Here is a 19,033-nt window from a genome sequence, read left to right on the forward strand (position 1 = left end):
TTTATTTTCATAAATAAAAAATATTAGAAAAACATACCCCTCTCTGATTTTTTCAAAAACTGCCCACTGCATACACGCCAGAATGCTATGCTAATCTACAAAATGACGTAGGGCTCAGATGGTAATTACTGATAATTATTAATGACTGGGTGCTTTAAATTGCTCCAAGTGACCTCAACTCATAAATGAACTCAAAATGGCTAAAATGATGGCAAGCCTCCACCAGCATTCAAGTGAGACACAGGAAACTTGGCTCATCATTTTTCCTTCATTAGTCATTACTGTAGAATATTTCTCTCTCTCTCTCTGTCTGTTTGTCTTTCTTACCCTCTATCCATCTTTCTCCATGCTAAGACAAATCCCTAGGACACATAATTCATTGTTTTCTCCTAGGGCCTGACAGCATGGCCGCTGGGGAGACAGGTTCAGAGCACAATGAAGTTTCTATTCCACACAAATATATCACAGTTTCACCAGCGGTAGACATGTCGTGGCAGGTGTAAAGGGACAGTGTAACGTCTTTGGAGTGCACTGAATATAAACAGATGAATTTGATATGCGTGCAGTCTGACATACTCTTTCTGACCTCCAACATTAAAAAAATCTACCTTTATATCACTGCATGGAGTGATTCTACTGTTTTTCCACTTCATCACTGTTTGGTCACTGCCTGTCTGTAGAAAAAACATACAAAGATGTCAAACATTCCTGCTAATAAAGCCCGTAGGCTCATTTCATGTTTAAAGGGAAGCCAAAACAATGGATAAAAGGATTAACTTTTTCCACATAGGGCCATGTGGGTTTTGATTGTGTTTTCCCTTTATAATAAAAACCTTCATTTAAAAACTGCATGTTGTGTTTTCTTGTGTTATCTTTGGCTATTATTTAAATTTGTTTAATCTGAAACATTAAAGTATGACAAAAAACAAACAGGAAGAGGCCAACACTTTTTCACCCCACTGCAAGTGTACTTAATTGTACTAAATTTTTTTTTAAAGGGTACTTGAAGATAACAATATTTTTTGACATTAATGGCAAGTTAATTGTTAATTTCAACACGATTAAAGGTGACATAGAATGATTGAACGGAGTATTTATCCTTGTTCTGTGATGTGACATGTAGACAAAAAATTTTTTTGTTTGGGTCTGTAATGCCTTAGAAGCTTCCTAAAAACCTCTCTCAGATAGCTCTATTAGGGTGGGGGATTTTAAACAAGTGGTTTTGCACCTATTTGGCTCCCCCTACTGGCTTAACTTGCAATCTCATTACTGATTGGCTGATTTTGCTGCCACTCAAAAAATGTAGCCAATTATTTTAAAGTTGAGGGGCAGTTAGATGCCTGTGATGTCATAAGCATCAGTTTTTCAGATTGGGCCGTTTTCTGGCTGACATTTCTTAAAGAGGAATTTCTATGAGACTGAGATGTTTAGCATGTGTAGCACTTTTTGTATGTTCGTGAATGCGGGTAGACTACCATTATTCAACAAAGACAAGCTAAAAATGGTTTTTCATTCTCTGTCCCCTTTAAGTGTTATTCATCATTAATAACAGGTTAACAACAGATAAAATGTAACTCTTATTACACAAGTGTATGTGCCCTAAGGAGTGCCCAAGAGGTCATCACTGCAGTCTTTAGCGTGATGACTTTCTAAATAATAAGCAATTTTGAGTATTGGCCTACTGTACAGCTTTATATTTATGCAATTTTACACACTGGTCATATACGAATGTATGATAAAAGTCATTTTGCATTGTTCATCAGATACCATTAAGTGACAAATTGGATAATGTAATTGGATTATACCATTAAGTGAAGAAATTGCTAGGTGTGAGATTAAGTATAATTGCTGTTATATTATTTTTGTATCAACTTAATTCATTTCCTGGATTTTTTCCGAAAGGAAATAAGTGGAAAAACTTTTGGACTATATAAACGTGTTTTTTCCCTACTTGACCAGCAATATGAAGGACTGTGTTAAAAGTGCCTGCTGTAAATTAACAAACTATTAATAAACCTATAGCATGTTGCCAAGGCATAGGAGTTATAAATTAATATTTAATCAGGGGATTAGCTATCATTTGACAAATGGCTTAAATCCACTGTATACACAAAACCATATCCGCACTTCTGCGGCAGGCCATCTTTTGTCCCGTATTTCAGAGTAAGAAAGTTGGCAACCCTTAGTGTACAGGAATTTGTTTGATGTTGACATCTTTGAGATTCAGCCAACTGTGGAATACGGTAAATTACTTGCAATATTTTTGTCTCACTTGTCTTGTTAGTTTATGCAATAATGTTTATGCAACTTATGTTTACTTTCCAACAATTTAAAAAAATAAACTCTCAAGTCAAAGCATTTGCTTTTCATTTTTGCCTTTATGTGCAGAACAGCAGATCATAATAATAACGTAAATGGCCCATTTGATAACGTTTAAGGGTTTGTTTTTATTTGGAAGTTATGGGAAGATTCTGAATTGGATAAGCAACAAAATTGAATACTTTTTTTCCATCTGTGTGTCTCGGACTGACAGCATTCACAGAGGCATGCAACAGTAGCATCTTCAATAGAAGTCTTCTCCAATGTGCAGACTAAAAGTTACCTTTTTCTGAGATGCAGGCATTGACACTGGAGCTCTTAGTAAGGAGTTCAGGTACAGATACATTTGTTAATACATTATAAAACAGACACTTTGCAGAGTTTATTAGTGGTTTATCAAAGACTGTTTATCAGTGGTATACATAAAAAAACTTGATTGTTCTACATTGATAAACATTTAAGATTGATTTTAAGGTTTTGATTTATTCACTTGCGTTGCAGATTGTCATGAAACTGCTAGATACAGTACTGATCAGTGAAAGCAAGTGAAATACCTTGAGATGAAAGAAAATAATAAATAAGAATAAATAAAGAATTTAGGAGCTTGGATCAGATTAAGCAGCAAGAAGTAATAGCGGATGAGCATACACTGTGTGCTTTTCCAGAACTTATGGCAAACGTAAATTACTTGCAATATTTTGCAAGTAACGTTAGCTGGATGTAGAACCCTGCACGGGCTCAAAACTCCAGCCCTAACCCGGCCCTGACCCGACGTGTTCAAGCCCTACCCGACCCCAGCCAGACAATGCCTGCAATTTTTTCAGCCCGAACCCGACCTGACCCGAGACCAATATCAATTACTTTTAAGCTCTCTCTGACGCGCGCCGCGCTCTCTCTCTTGGACGCGCGTTCTCAAACATAATAAGAGGTGAAGTATAGCTTTAGCCTACAGAAATGCTTATTGCTTTAATGTAGGGAGTTATAATAGCTCACTGTTCATAGTTCATATTTATGATCTTATAGTCCATTTGAAAATTTTTGTACGAACTGACTGTATTCTTCAGAAAGCACTAAATAACTTCCCTTCCCTTACCTCTCGCTGTTCAGTGTGCAATTAATAAATAAAAATTAGTATGACCTTAATTTTTAAAAGTGTGCGAGGTCCGTGCACGTCCTCCGCTAGCAACACAGAAATGGCAAAAAGCGCAATTGGCTAAACGAGCATTAAATATTAATATGACGTTGATTTTTTGTTTTTGTTAATTTATAGTCACAAAACTTATCAACAAAACATTGATTAAAATTAAGAGACAAATTATATGAAACGAAATGTATTTTAAAGTAGCAAGAAAAACTTAAATTAAACTCGGAAATAATGTCTGACCCATTACAATTCTACCTTCAAATTGACCTTTACAACGCCCTGTATGGCGTTTAAAATTACGGTCTATCTTTCGTATTAAGCTAACTAAATTTAAACAAAACATAAACAACATTACAACAATATTCAAACCCAACAATACTCAAACATAAATATAAAACAGACATTATCCGGTGGTGTTTAAATGAAAGGCGTAAACGTAGCTAAAGTAACGTTTTAAATGACAAACGCATTAATGTAAACATAGCCTCAGATGCACGCTGTCTCTGCTACACACGCAAACACACACACAATGAGGAGAGACGCTAAAATAAGCCCGACCCGAGCCCGGTCTATAAAAAAAATAACGGCAGAGGCCGGCTCAAATGGGCTTAGCCTGTCGGGCCCCGACGGGCTTGCAGGGCTCTAGCTGGATGCTAAGTCATATTCCTTTTATTACTGTCCCTGTTTGCTGTTTAAAAGTCTGTGTGATATACTGCATACAATTTTGTGCCGCATTTGAGATGTCTTTGCGTGGATATGATGCTCAGATAATTCTGTATTTTCCGTGGCTTGGTCAACTTTGTTGCAACGTACTGGTCTGTAATTAGGCCACTTTACTGTGTGTGTGCGTGCGTGCATGTGTCACAGGAGTGACGATCTTTGAGGCGGAACCAAAAATTGGGAAGTTTTGGTTCCGCCCGGATGTTTCCGCCCGGACCGGTAAGAGCAAACACCGGACATCCGGTGGCGTCGCGAACGCTGTAATCAGCTAAACTACACACAGCTGGGAGCTATTAAGAGGAGCGCCGGGTGATTGGAGGAGAACAGCACCCAGGGGAGTATAAAAAGACAAGTCAAACCACAGTCTTGGCTGATGTTATCCACTGATGTGTTGGTGTGTATTGTAGTGCTGAGTTGAGCTCGCCTAATACGCTATATTCGGATTGTTGTATTGCTCTCTCTCCACGTGTGGATTATAGATCGATGGAAATGAGGACATCGAAGACCTTAAAGGTGAAGTACTAGCCGGACACTGACATTGTTTGAGAGAAACGGAAGGAGAGGAAAACTTACCACTGTGAGTATATATCTGTGGGAAAAGTGGTGTTTGTGGCTGGAAAGCGCCCTGTCTAGCTGCCTGAGTTACTGTTGGCATGAAGACAACCTAGGACGAAGAAAGATAGAGATCGTGAGTAACCAAAACCCTTGAAGTGAATGTTGATATACATATTGGATTGATTCATTGTTTGAGTGTTCTTAAGAGAGAGATCGAGTGGCCCTACCCCTGGACCAGCGTGGTGGGTGAGCCGAAGGTTTCCGTGGGAAAGTAGCTACAGCAACGACAGCAAACAAACGCTAGGCCATTTACCATCTCCCTATTTCTCGCCCAGAGCGACGTGGAAGAGGACGGGTGTCTATTGTGTGCACTGAGCGTGGTGGGGTGAGTCTTTGGAAATTTTCACTTGAAGTGGTGCTGTGTAATGCCGTGTATTGCAGTGTGAGTGCTGTGTCTTGTTTGACGAAATCCCGTTCCCAGTCACTCGTCCCGGGACGGTGAAGAGGAAAGAACGGCGCTAGAAAACCCTGTATAATACTGCTGTAGTGTGCTTTCAGTTCCACAGAATTACAGAGTGGCGGCGAAGAACTGTGCGAGTAGCAGTGTGTGTGAGTACTGTACCTATTATTGTTAACTTACCTGTGTTCTTTCATCATCACAGAGTAGAGGCAGGAGAGATCCGCTGGCCCGAGGTCTCGACGAAAGGGCGCCCCGGTCCAGTTTTCGATTGACCAACGGGTCTCGAGGAGCGGGCAGCGTTCGACCCGGTGTGCCGGCGTGGTTCTCGCCCCTCTGTTCATCAACGAGTTCGCCGAGAGGGTCTTGGCCCCCGGCGTCCCAGTACAAACCATTGCTTAATCGCCGCATTGCAGAAACTAGCCAGCGTAAGCTCGCGACCCCTGTAAGTCTCTATGTAACTTGTTACGTCTGCTGATTGACAGGAAAGCGAGTGAGTTGTGTGAGCTGTGGAGAGAAAGAGAGCCAACGTTGAACACTGAGATACTGAACTGTGGAAAGAAAGAGAGCCATACCTACCTAGAAGCTGTAATCAGCGCAGAGGTGAGCAACGTCTTGAGAACGATTCATTGTGTCCCTGTATCCTAGCAGCCATCTGTGGAGAGAAAGAGAGCCAATGTGAACACTGAGATATTGAGCTGTGGAGAGAGTCATACCTACCTAGACGCTGTAATCAGCGCAGAGGTGAGCGAACGTCTTGAGAACGATTTACTGTGTCCCTGTACCCCAGCAGCCGTCTGTGGAGAGAAAGAGAGCTAACGTGAACACTGAGATATCAAGCTGTGGAGAGAGCCATACCTACCTGGAAGCTGTAATCAGCGCAGAGGTGAGCAAACGTCTTGAGAACGATTCATTGTGTCCCTGTATCCTAGCAGCCATCTGTGGAGAGAAAGAGAGCCAATGTGAACACTGAGATATTGAGCTGTGGAGAGAGTCATATCTACCTAGAAGCTGTAATCAGCGCAGAGGTGAGCGAACGTCTTGAGAACGATTTACTGTGTCCCTGTATCCCAGCAGCCGTCTGTGGAGAGAAAGAGAGCTAACGTGAACACTGAGATATCAAGCTGTGGAGAGAGCCATACCTACCTAGAAGCTGTAATCAGCGCAGAGGTGAGCGAACGTCTTGAGAACGATTCACTGTGTCCCTGTATCCCAGCAGTCGTCTGTGAAGAGAAAGAGAGCCAACGTGAACACGGAGATATCAAGCTGTGGAGAGAGCCATACCTACCTAGAGGCTGTAATCAGCGCAGAGGTGAGCGAACGTCTTGAGAACGATTCACTGTGTCCTTGTATCCCAGCGGCCGTCTGTGGAGAGAAAGAGAGCCAACGTGAGCACCGAAATATTGAACTGTGGAGAGAGCCATACCCATCTAGAAGCTGTAACCAGCGCAGAGGCGAGCGAATGTCGTGAAGTCGACTCACTGTGTCCTCGTGTCCTAGTTGGAACCTGAGAAGGGAGAGAGAATAAGGAAGGCGAGTGAGTCAACGAGCAAGGACCTGTGGAAAGTAGGCGGTGCACCGCTGTGCGCCGAGTCAAGGTACAACAACAGAAAAAGACCCATACCAGCACTCATTGTGTTTTTATTCTGCCTCCAGGAAGGAAGAGGAGCGCGCCACGAGTAGAGGGAACCCGAGGCAGGAGCCCGTTCCCCCACGTACGACCCCCCACCCTTAGTCATTCATTGGGCCGTGGCCCCCCTGGAGGGCAGAACCTGAAATTAGTTTTAATTTCCCCTTTCCCAGTTCCCCCTATATTTTAATTATTTAACTCAATAAAGAACATTTTATATTTACTTGTGCTCGTTGTTGTCTGGTCATTGGGTTGGTTTTGGGGACCTCCTCGAGGTGGAAGTTTAGAAGGGGCGTGGTTTATACAACTAGTAGCCAGCCCCTGGCCGGTGACAGATTTTGGCGTAGTCGGCAGGGCTCCACCTCGAGTTGAGTAACCAGACTAGCCCAATGACCGACAACGCAGGGCCCGCAGCCCAACCCCGTGCGGTGCCTGTCTTTATGGGCAGCCCTTGGGTCCAAAAGTATGGAGGAATAGAGTCGGGAATACGACTAACGGAATGGAAGGCCCAGTTGGAGTATTTAGCCGACCTGCAAAGCCTTAGTGTAGCCCAGCGGCTCCAGTTCGTATTAAACTCCCTAGAGGGAGAAGCGCGGCGAGAAGTACAGGCCGCCCCTGAAGCTGTCCGAGCCAGTGCCCAAACTATATTTCAGTTCCTTACCGAGCAATATGGTGACCACACCCCCGTAGCTGTCCTCCGTTCCCAATTCTTCAATAGTAAACAAGGCCCCCGACAACCCATTAGAGCTTTTGCCCTGAGACTGCGAGAGCAGTTCACCCGGCTACAGGCCCGCCGCGATCATGGATTGGGAGATGGCGAGACTTTGCTGCGCGACCAATTCCTCCTGGGGATGAAAGAGGGCCCCGTGAGACAGAGTTTGAGGGTCCAGTTTCGCAGAGACCCCGACCTCACATTTGAAGATCTAAGGAAGGAGGCGTTAGCCTTGGAGGGCGATGAGGTCGAGGTGAGTGAGACCCCAGTATGTGCAGCGGTAAACGAAAGCGTGCCACCACCACCAGAGCGCACGGATTGGAAGCAGGCTCTAAAAGTAGAACTGTTGAAGGATGTCCGGGAGCAGATGTCAGAATTATCCAAAACTCTTCTGGGAGAGCTGCGCCAAGGTAGGGCGCGGGAGGAGCCAAGGCCGGCACCCCGAGAGCGAGTATACTCGGAGAGGAGCCGAGAGCCGCCGGGACGCCCAAACCGCTATAATCGACCCCGTTTTGAGTGGGATGACCAGGGACGACCGATTTGCAATCGTTGTGGTGAGCCCGGGCATTACAGTCGTCAGTGTGGGCCTCGCAGGGCATCTGAAGGGGGTTTTTAGGACGACCGGCCACAGTGGGTCGTGTGGCCGGGACCCCTCAAGAAGACCCGGGAAGAAGGAACGGTTCAAGGCAACAGATGATCGGGCATAGCCCGGTGGCAGAAGTAAAAGTGTGTGGCAAGTGGATTCAGTGCCTGGTAGATACGGGCTCACAGGTAACGATGTTTGCAGAAAGCCTCTCCAAGGAGATATTCGGACGAGAAGGAGTACAAGGAGCGGAGGCCCCCTGGTTGACGTTGAAGGGCGCTAATGGCCTGGAAATCCCCTACATCGGCTATCGCCTAACGGATCTGGAAGTGCATGGGGTGGTCGTCCCCCAAAAAGGTGTGGTCATTGTGGAGGATAGGTGTTTAGGCACCCACAGAGCCCTATTGGGCATGAACGTCCTCTCTGAGTGCTGGGAGGAGATATTCCGGGCTAGGCCTGGTCCAAGGATCTCACCTGCCGAGAGGCCCAAGTGGGAGCGCGTGGTGGCTGACTGCCGCCGGGTCCAAATGAATCAGGTGCGTAGAGATCGGGAGGAAGTGGGAAGAGTAATGTGTCGTTTTGCTTTGTCTATTCCCCCTAGGAGCGAAGCTATCGTCTGGGCAAGAGTGCCCCTTCGGGAAGCGAACCCCGAGGAGTGGGTGTTGGTGGAGCCACACACGGATTGTCCACAAGTGGAGGTAGCACGGGGACTAGCGGCGGTATACCGGGGAAGGATCCCTGTGAGAGTGAGAAATGAGCACCCCTATGCAGTCCAACTATATCGACACCAACGACTGGCCCGGCTAACGACGGTCACGCCTCACCAGGTGAGAGAAGAAAGGGACGTCAGTTTTCGTCAGGTGTGCCCCACTGTGATAGAGGTGGCCCTGACCCAGATGGATGCCCCGGCGAGTAGCCAGGGGGGAGGTATGCCGAAACATCTGGCGGGTGAGTCACTGCAAGGGGATGACCTGGGACAGGTACAGACACAGAAACTGCAGGCACTCCTTCGGAAGTGGCAACATGTGTTCGCAAGGCATGATAAGGACTATGGGTGCACCCGGGTGGTGGAACACCACATCCCCACTGGGGATGCGGGGCCAAGCAGGGAGAGGTATCGACCGATCCCACCTACCTTATATGCGGAAGTACGTACACTTCTGCAGGGCATGTTGAGCCGGGGCATCGTCAGAGAGAGTAGCAGCCCCTGGGCGGCCCCCATCGTGCTCGTACAAAAGAAGACAGGAGCCTGGAGGTTCTGTGTGGACTATCGCAAGCTGAACCTGGTAACAAAGAAAGATGCTTTCCCTTTACCACGAATTGAAGACTCCCTCGCTAGCCTCACGCAGTCAGCCTGGTATTCCACCTTAGATCTGGCCAGGGGATATTGGCAGGTGCAGGTGGCCGAGGTGGACCGGGAGAAGACGGCCTTCACGACCCCATTCGGATTGTTCGAGTGGGACCGGATGCCTTTCGGACTCTGCAACGCTCCAGCCACCTTCCAACGCTTGATGCAACGCTGCCTGGGAGGTCAGTTGATGGAGTCGGTATTGGTATATTTGGATGATGTGATTGTGTATTCCCCAGATTTCGATTCCCACCTCCGGCACATAGAGGAAGTCTTTCGAGCCATGGAAAGATACGGGCTGAAACTGCAGCCGGACAAATGCCACCTGCTGCGGCGAGAAGTGAAGTTCCTGGGCCATGTGGTCAGTGCAGCGGGGGTGGCCGTGGACCCCGAGAAAGTCTCCGCCGTAAAGGAGTGGAATGCGCCGAAAACTGTGAGGCAAGTACGATCCTTTCTAGGGTTCGTGGGATATTACAGACGGTTTATTAAAGATTTCTCCAAGATTGCCAAGCCTCTTAACCAGTTGCTGGTTGGCACAGGACGAAGCCGGGGCCGTGGATCGCCCTTTATTAACTGGGGTGATGATTGTGAGAGGGCTTTTCAGAGGCTGAAGCAGGAGTTGTTACAGGCCCCCATCTTGGCGTATGCTGACTTTTCTAAACCCTTTGTCTTGTATACAGACGCGAGCAACCTGGGACTGGGGGCGGTATTGGCCCAACGACAAGAAGGAGCTGAGCGGGTGATCGCCTATGCGAGCCGAAGCCTCCATCCGGCAGAGAGGAATGATGCCAATTATAGTTCCTTTAAGCTGGAACTGCTGGCCCTGAAGTGGGCCTTGAGCGAAAAGTTCAAGGACTACCTTTGGGGAGCTGAGGTAACGGTTATTACAGACAATAACCCTCTAGTGCATTTACAGACGGCGAAGTTGGGGGCTGTGGAACAGCGATGGGTGGCTCAGCTGGCCAACTTCAATTACAAGTTGCAGTATCGGCCCGGGCGAGAGCATACGAACGCAGACGTCCTTTCAAGATTGCCGGAGGCAAAGAGCCCCAGACGCCAGGGGTATCAAAGGGAGGATAGCCACGAGGAGGGCTATATGATAGGGGTCGTGGAAGCACCAGGAGGCCAGAAGGAGGCCGTGCCAGGGAACTGGGGGTGGGACCCCCGCCGATGGATAGAGAGGCAAGCTCAGGACCGGGATGTGCGCCAAGTGAAGGTGTGGGTGGAGCAGGGCCAACGGCCCACGCCGGCTGAAAGATTAGCCCAGACGGAGACGGGGAGAAAGTTACTGGGACAGTGGGAGAAGCTGGAGCTACAGGAGGGGGTGCTTTGCCGGAAAACCCGCGACCCGAAATTGGGAGAAGAAGTGTGCCAGATTGTGGTGCCCGCCGACCAGGTAAATGCATTAGTCTCAGTCTATCATGACCAGTTGGGACACCAGGGACAGGAGAGAACCGTATCCTTATTACGTAGATTCTTCTACTGGCCGGGGCTGGAGGCGTCTGTGCACAACTTGATTCAAGCTTGCCCCCGGTGCATGTTGTTCAAGTCTAGACGAGAGGCCCGAGCACCGATGGTACCTATCCATGCGAAAGCCCCCCTCCACATAATGGCCATGGACTTCCTGACGCTGGGCCGCCCTCAGGATCGTTATCAAAACATTCTGGTAATCACCTATCTATTTACCAAATACGCCTGGGCAGTTCCGACGCTTGATCAGACAGCCAACACCACCGCCACAGCTTTATGGCGCCATGTCTTTCAGACATTTGGATGCCCCGAGTTCCTGCACTCCGACCAAGGGGCGAATTTCGAATCCAAGGTAATCCGTGAGTTGTGCCAGTTGTATGGATGCACGAAGACCCACACAACGTCGTATCATCCCCAGGGGAATGGAAGCTGTGAGAGGTTTAATCAGACCCTATTGGGGCTCCTGGGGACTCTAGACCAACAGCAGCAAAGAGATTGGGTGAGTGCTTTACCGAGCCTTTTGCAAGCATATAATAACAGTGTTCACAGTACAACGGGGTATGCCCCTACTTACCTGATGTTCGGCAGGCACGTGCGCATGCCCACTGACCTGGTCTTGGGAGTAGCAGCAGACCGGGAAGAAGCGAGTGTAACGGAGTGGGTGGGGCGCCACCACCAGCGCTTACACTTCGCGTATGAACAGGTGTCAAGGAGAATACAGACGGCAGGAGAAAGGAACAAACGGCTGTATGATCGGACTGCCCGAGATGCCCCCCTGTTACCAGGTGAGAGGGTCCTGGCGAGAGATAACCGGCGGCAGGGAAAGGGCAAGCTAAGCGATCGCTGGGAGGCTATCCCGTATGTGGTCTGCAAACAGCAGAGGCCGGGACAACCGGTGTACACCATCCGACCCGAGGGAAAACCTGGCCCCGAACGTGTGGTACACCGTAATATGCTTCGCCCTTGTCCGAACTACCCTGAGGCCGTGATAGAAGGGCCCGCCGAGCCAGTACCGGAGGCCCCCTGGTTGGAAGGATGGGCTGTGGTACCAGGGAGACCCATGGTAGCGCTACCCCCGGCCGCCCAGAGGCAGCCAGAGGTGGCACCAGAGCCAGTCGAACCCCCAGTGGCCCAGAGGCAGCCAGAGGTGGCACCCGAGCCAGTCGAACCCCCAGTGGCCCAGATGCAGCCTGAGCTGGCACCTGAGCCGGTTGAGCCCCCGGCGGCCCAGATACAACCAGAGGTAGTACCCGGGCCAGCCGAGCCCGATTCACCCGTAAGGCGCTCCCAACGAGAGAGTCGAGGACGCCCCCCTGCCCGGTACGGGGAGTGGACAACGCCGAGGCATTCTAGGGACTAGAATGTATTGGTGGGGGAGGATGTCACAGGAGTGACGATCTTTGAGGCGGAACCAAAAATTGGGAAGTTTTGGTTCCGCCCGGATGTTTCCGCCCGGACCGGTAAGAGCAAACACCGGACATCCGGTGGCGTCGCGAACGCTGTAATCAGCTAAACTACACACAGCTGGGAGCTATTAAGAGGAGCGCCGGGTGATTGGAGGAGAACAGCACCCAGGGGAGTATAAAAAGACAAGTCAAACCACAGTCTTGGCTGATGTTATCCACTGATGTGTTGGTGTGTATTGTAGTGCTGAGTTGAGCTCGCCTAATACGCTATATTCGGATTGTTGTATTGCTCTCTCTCCACGTGTGGATTATAGATCGATGGAAATGAGGACATCGAAGACCTTAAAGGTGAAGTACTAGCCGGACACTGACATTGTTTGAGAGAAACGGAAGGAGAGGAAAACTTACCACTGTGAGTATATATCTGTGGGAAAAGTGGTGTTTGTGGCTGGAAAGCGCCCTGTCTAGCTGCCTGAGTTACTGTTGGCATGAAGACAACCTAGGACGAAGAAAGATAGAGATCGTGAGTAACCAAAACCCTTGAAGTGAATGTTGATATACATATTGGATTGATTCATTGTTTGAGTGTTCTTAAGAGAGAGATCGAGTGGCCCTACCCCTGGACCAGCGTGGTGGGTGAGCCGAAGGTTTCCGTGGGAAAGTAGCTACAGCAACGACAGCAAACAAACGCTAGGCCATTTACCATCTCCCTATTTCTCGCCCAGAGCGACGTGGAAGAGGACGGGTGTCTATTGTGTGCACTGAGCGTGGTGGGGTGAGTCTTTGGAAATTTTCACTTGAAGTGGTGCTGTGTAATGCCGTGTATTGCAGTGTGAGTGCTGTGTCTTGTTTGACGAAATCCCGTTCCCAGTCACTCGTCCCGGGACGGTGAAGAGGAAAGAACGGCGCTAGAAAACCCTGTATAATACTGCTGTAGTGTGCTTTCAGTTCCACAGAATTACAGAGTGGCGGCGAAGAACTGTGCGAGTAGCAGTGTGTGTGAGTACTGTACCTATTATTGTTAACTTACCTGTGTTCTTTCATCATCACAGAGTAGAGGCAGGAGAGATCCGCTGGCCCGAGGTCTCGACGAAAGGGCGCCCCGGTCCAGTTTTCGATTGACCAACGGGTCTCGAGGAGCGGGCAGCGTTCGACCCGGTGTGCCGGCGTGGTTCTCGCCCCTCTGTTCATCAACGAGTTCGCCGAGAGGGTCTTGGCCCCCGGCGTCCCAGTACAAACCATTGCTTAATCGCCGCATTGCAGAAACTAGCCAGCGTAAGCTCGCGACCCCTGTAAGTCTCTATGTAACTTGTTACGTCTGCTGATTGACAGGAAAGCGAGTGAGTTGTGTGAGCTGTGGAGAGAAAGAGAGCCAACGTTGAACACTGAGATACTGAACTGTGGAAAGAAAGAGAGCCATACCTACCTAGAAGCTGTAATCAGCGCAGAGGTGAGCAACGTCTTGAGAACGATTCATTGTGTCCCTGTATCCTAGCAGCCATCTGTGGAGAGAAAGAGAGCCAATGTGAACACTGAGATATTGAGCTGTGGAGAGAGTCATACCTACCTAGACGCTGTAATCAGCGCAGAGGTGAGCGAACGTCTTGAGAACGATTTACTGTGTCCCTGTACCCCAGCAGCCGTCTGTGGAGAGAAAGAGAGCTAACGTGAACACTGAGATATCAAGCTGTGGAGAGAGCCATACCTACCTGGAAGCTGTAATCAGCGCAGAGGTGAGCAAACGTCTTGAGAACGATTCATTGTGTCCCTGTATCCTAGCAGCCATCTGTGGAGAGAAAGAGAGCCAATGTGAACACTGAGATATTGAGCTGTGGAGAGAGTCATATCTACCTAGAAGCTGTAATCAGCGCAGAGGTGAGCGAACGTCTTGAGAACGATTTACTGTGTCCCTGTATCCCAGCAGCCGTCTGTGGAGAGAAAGAGAGCTAACGTGAACACTGAGATATCAAGCTGTGGAGAGAGCCATACCTACCTAGAAGCTGTAATCAGCGCAGAGGTGAGCGAACGTCTTGAGAACGATTCACTGTGTCCCTGTATCCCAGCAGTCGTCTGTGAAGAGAAAGAGAGCCAACGTGAACACGGAGATATCAAGCTGTGGAGAGAGCCATACCTACCTAGAGGCTGTAATCAGCGCAGAGGTGAGCGAACGTCTTGAGAACGATTCACTGTGTCCTTGTATCCCAGCGGCCGTCTGTGGAGAGAAAGAGAGCCAACGTGAGCACCGAAATATTGAACTGTGGAGAGAGCCATACCCATCTAGAAGCTGTAACCAGCGCAGAGGCGAGCGAATGTCGTGAAGTCGACTCACTGTGTCCTCGTGTCCTAGTTGGAACCTGAGAAGGGAGAGAGAATAAGGAAGGCGAGTGAGTCAACGAGCAAGGACCTGTGGAAAGTAGGCGGTGCACCGCTGTGCGCCGAGTCAAGGTACAACAACAGAAAAAGACCCATACCAGCACTCATTGTGTTTTTATTCTGCCTCCAGGAAGGAAGAGGAGCGTGCCACGAGTAGAGGGAACCCGAGGCAGGAGCCCGTTCCCCCACGTACGACCCCCCACCCTTAGTCATTCATTGGGCCATGGCCCCCCTGGAGGGCAGAACCTGAAATTAGTTTTAATTTCCCCTTTCCCAGTTCCCCCTATATTTTAATTATTTAACTCAATAAAGAACATTTTATATTTACTTGTGCTCGTTGTTGTCTGGTCATTGGGTTGGTTTTGGGGACCTCCTCGAGGTGGAAGTTTAGAAGGGGCGTGGTTTATACAACTAGTAGCCAGCCCCTGGCCGGTGACACATGCAAGTGTGCTGGCGTGCGTATGTCGTCGATCTGAGGTAAAAACACAAAATCTAATCTGCCTTTATGCATTTATTACACAAGATGGTTTCAGAAACACAGTGTCATGAGTTTAATTCAATTCGGATTTTTACACGTCTGTTGCTATTTTAATGGCAATAGTATTTTGTGATTTGATTTGTTCATATTTGCCCGTTCTGCACAAAGTTTGTGTGTTTTATTGCCTCAGCTGTCTGTCACTGCAAGAAAAAATAATTTTATTAATTTGCTTATTGTGATCTTAAATATATAAAGTGCATGGTCTCTGATCATCTTTTTTCTTCACAAATAAATGAACACATTTGAACTTAAATGCTCGTCTTGTAAGTTCATGATTAGAAATGAACATGTAAATGAAAATAATTATTATCATTATAACATGAAATGACGGATAATTGACTATGACGTCTAATGCAAACTCTGGTGTGTTTGTGTGTGTGTCATTACTGTACCTTAGTTCATTACTGATAATTACGTCACATTCAGATTAACAGATTTATAGTACATTTATTTCATGCTTTGGTTGACTTCAAGAGTAACATTTTCAGCATTTTAGCTTAGCAATAATGATATTAATCACCTGAAAAATGGCTATTTACAGACCTGCATTACTTCAATAAAATAATTTTTAAGTTTGTATGCGTCCCCTAAAATTTTTTTAGCACCTGCCTTTTTAGCACCTGCAACCTTATAGTGCGGTGATTGGGAGATGCGGTGGTGGTGATGATTATAACTCCGGTGACTGTGACCTGCCGATTCCGTAACAACGTGTAATTGCATAGCAAACTACATTATATAATTATATTTTAGATATATTTTACTATATACATTAAACTCATTAGATTAGAGACATACATACATTTATCTTCTGCACATTTCTACTCATCTTTCCTCTTTTCCTAAACTGACCACTTAATGGCTTAAGCCTCTTTTTGCATCCATAGTTTCATGTCATATTTTTGTCATGTCAAATACTGAAAATAGCGTAAAATCACTGAATTATGTCAAACTTTAATACTCCTACTTTCCTAATGAGATTATGGGTCCTGGATTTTATAGACAGGGTCAAATATGTGCTGTAGCATATAGTCCATATAAATCCTCAAACATTCCCATTAAAGCCGCAAATTATTAAAAACACACCTTCAGTCTGACATAATTTTCCTTCAAAAGTCAATGTTTCCACAGAGTCTTTTGTTTTATTTGGAGATTGGGTAATTGCTAAACTATGCTAATTTGAAATGTAAAAGTTCCTAAAGCAGAAGATCTCAGCTGCCTTTAAATTTGCCCTGTTATTTAAAGACAAACGGCACTCTTTAAAACACCCAAAATGCTTGTCATGAGTTTAGCACTTCCATTGTGATCAGCTTTCAACCTGTGACCTTTAAAGCTAAAACATATTAAATGTCTATTTTCCCCCAGAATGGTTTAACTCTCATCAAAGAAAACTGAATCAATCAGAAAGAGTGTGCAGGGTCAAGAAGACACACATGAACTAACAAATCCAAAGAGGGAAATACTGTATGATGCATCTTATACTGTAGATGGAATCGAGATAGGGTTGATTACTGAAAAAAAACAGAAATAGTTTTATTATTTTCCTGCCATGGATTTCTGTTTTGTTTAACAAAGATAACTGATGCATGTACATTTGAAGTATACTGTACATTACACCAAGCACCAGGTTTCTCTTTTCTAAAATATCTCCAGATATTTTATTCAAACTAAAATAGGCTTAAAATGCTAATCATTAACCCATTGTCCAAATGTGATGGGTTAATACATTATTCCCATTGACTGTTTAATCAGAGCTTTGTATACTCGGATTTCAGTAACAATAGACACACGGTTACCAGAAATTCTCTGGAGATTGCAATGCAATTGAAAAGAGGATATGCCAGAGAGAATTGAAAATCAAAGAAAGTCAAAGCCACAAAAAACAAACCATTTGTGTCCAAAATGCGGACAAACAATGACATCAGACCAGACGTGTCAACTTTTTCTGATGAAGTTAAATGGATCTGATTGTGATAATTAAACAAGCTATGTAATTCTCTCTCCTCACAGTACAGTTTGAAAAAAAATGTGAGGCTGTTGGAGTTTAATGGTACAAACAGTAATATAAATGAAGAAAACTGCATATTGTATGCAATTTAGATAATCAGTTTTATGCAATATAATTTTAAGTGTGTTTAAAGTTCTGATTTGTCCCAAATAACAAGTCCAATGTAGGCGTTTATAGACCCTTTTACAGCCCACGTCACTGTGATGTCACCGCTCTAGCTGGAGGCAAAAAATAAGTAGGAACTCATAGCCGGCGCGCTAAAGTTTGATTTTTTGGCTTTAAAATGTCATCTTGTTGTGTTTTTGGCTGCCAGATTAGAAGGAACAGCACTTTTGGTTCAAAAATAAAGTTTTACCGGATCCCGGCAGACATTTCTTCACAGAAATCAAGAAGACAATTGTGGTTGAATGCAATACGGCGCACAGACTAGACGGAGACGAGCATAAATAATACTCGTGTTTGCAGTGCACTTCATATCAGGTAAAATAATCTATGCATATGTACTGTTGTGTTGGTTTTATCTAGTACAAATCAGCAAGTTTCTGTTTTATAGGTGAAAAGTCGCCAACCGCGCTATTGTTTAGCTTAAATGTTAAACAAACATACAGCGATAGATGTGTATGCCATCGTTTCAATTGTCTCTTAAAATAATCCATATCATAGTTAGCCCAGTGATAGGTTACATAAGACAGTAAGCCTAGACAAAATTACCCAAATCCACCTGAAAGTAATTCATATGTTGTCTATGAAATATCTAAAACCTGGTTAAAATCGCAAAAGTTAATTTACAAAAATACCTGTCACGGTCCCGCAGAATCAGTGACTGTACATATTCGGACTGATCCGAAACTTCTTCTGCATCCATGTTTAATAAATCCCTCCTAAAACGTGCTAGTTTAAGCTTGTCAACATAGCCTCTGCGGCTCTTTCTGCCTCCAGCTAAGCCCCGCCCACACAAATACGTCACAATGTTTACCAACTGTAAAAGGGTCTATGCACCTTATTCCGCCACGCCCCTTTTCAATTCTTCGCTCTTCCGCATTTTGTCAACCGACTTCCGCTGCTAATATGGCACAGTGCATTCGGTAGCTATTGCTGGTTAGAAGATTGTTTGTAGTTCACTATAACTTTAGCGAAATGACAGATATCGCAACTGCTGTAAATGTTTTAAATTAGGAGCACGGAGAAAACTTCATTTGACGCTCGGATAGTCTTATAATGTCCCATCAATCGTCTCGTGGTTAGACGATATGAAGCGGCCGCGGCAAGTAACCTATGGGACATATTTTATTACCTCGTCCTGTCAGAAGGAGTTGATGGAGCAGCATTATTAAAGTAATTATGCTTACCAATATTTACACAGTGATTTAGTCTTTTTTAAAGCAAATGTGCACCTTAGCCAGTCCAATATCTATTTCGTTTTTATGTGGTAATGTACCATGATAAAATTCATTTGCAAACTTGCCAACACTTATTCCTTCAAATCAGGAGACTTAAATTCTTTTAAGTGGAATCTACAAAGCTCACATATGGTTTAAGAAATTCCTTACAGATAATATCTGATCACACTGTAAAGGTTTATATAACTGCATGACAGGTAACATCTGATCACATTGTAAAGGTTTAATATAAATGCATGACTGGTAACATCTGATCACATTGTAAATGTTTAATATAACTGCACAATATCTGATCACATTATAAAGGTTTAATATAAATGCTCAACAGATCACATTGTAAATGTTTAATATCACTGCATGACATCTGATCACA

This window comes from Paramisgurnus dabryanus, chromosome 12, assembly GCF_030506205.2.
Source record: "Paramisgurnus dabryanus chromosome 12, PD_genome_1.1, whole genome shotgun sequence".
NCBI classification, from domain to species: domain Eukaryota; kingdom Metazoa; phylum Chordata; class Actinopteri; order Cypriniformes; family Cobitidae; genus Paramisgurnus; species Paramisgurnus dabryanus.